Source organism: Austrofundulus limnaeus, unplaced genomic scaffold (assembly GCF_001266775.1).
Source record: "Austrofundulus limnaeus strain Quisiro unplaced genomic scaffold, Austrofundulus_limnaeus-1.0 Scaffold2073, whole genome shotgun sequence".
Taxonomy (NCBI): Eukaryota; Metazoa; Chordata; class Actinopteri; order Cyprinodontiformes; family Rivulidae; genus Austrofundulus; species Austrofundulus limnaeus.
Genome location: NW_013954475.1, coordinates 30,351 through 30,893, shown reverse-complemented (window position 1 = coordinate 30,893; position 543 = coordinate 30,351).

Below are 543 nucleotides of genomic sequence, written 5' to 3'. Positions count from 1 at the left end.
GGCATTAAGAATCTGCTTGTACTCACAATCTTTGGATGAGTTCAGGCTTTTGGGGACGACATCACTGCTGGATGAAGGGACATTGCAGTCAGCCTGGGAAACTGAGCCATTGACGTTCTGGCGAGGCAGACCAGATTCATTATCTGAACCTGACCTAAGTCCTTCTTTCATTTTTTTAATTAATAGACATAATTCATCATCTGTAAGCCACCTGGAAGCTAAAATTGCAAATATAGTGTCCAGAACTGAGAAACGAGAACTGGAAGCCAATGAAACCATGTCCTGAGAGGTGGTGCAATGAGCTCCTCCAAACTGGATCACAAAAACCTGTTAGTTAAAACATCCCACTTCAGTCCCACGCACTGGACGAATCATTGGTGCAGGTCTAACATGGTTGTACGTAGGCTCTCAGTCTTGTCAGTGGTTACTTTAATGAAGCAATGCTCAGAACTGAAGGAAAAAAAAAAACAAAAGACAAAATAAATCATTAGTATGAACATACAGAAATATGATTATATGCATACAAGGTCTATACTTTGTAAA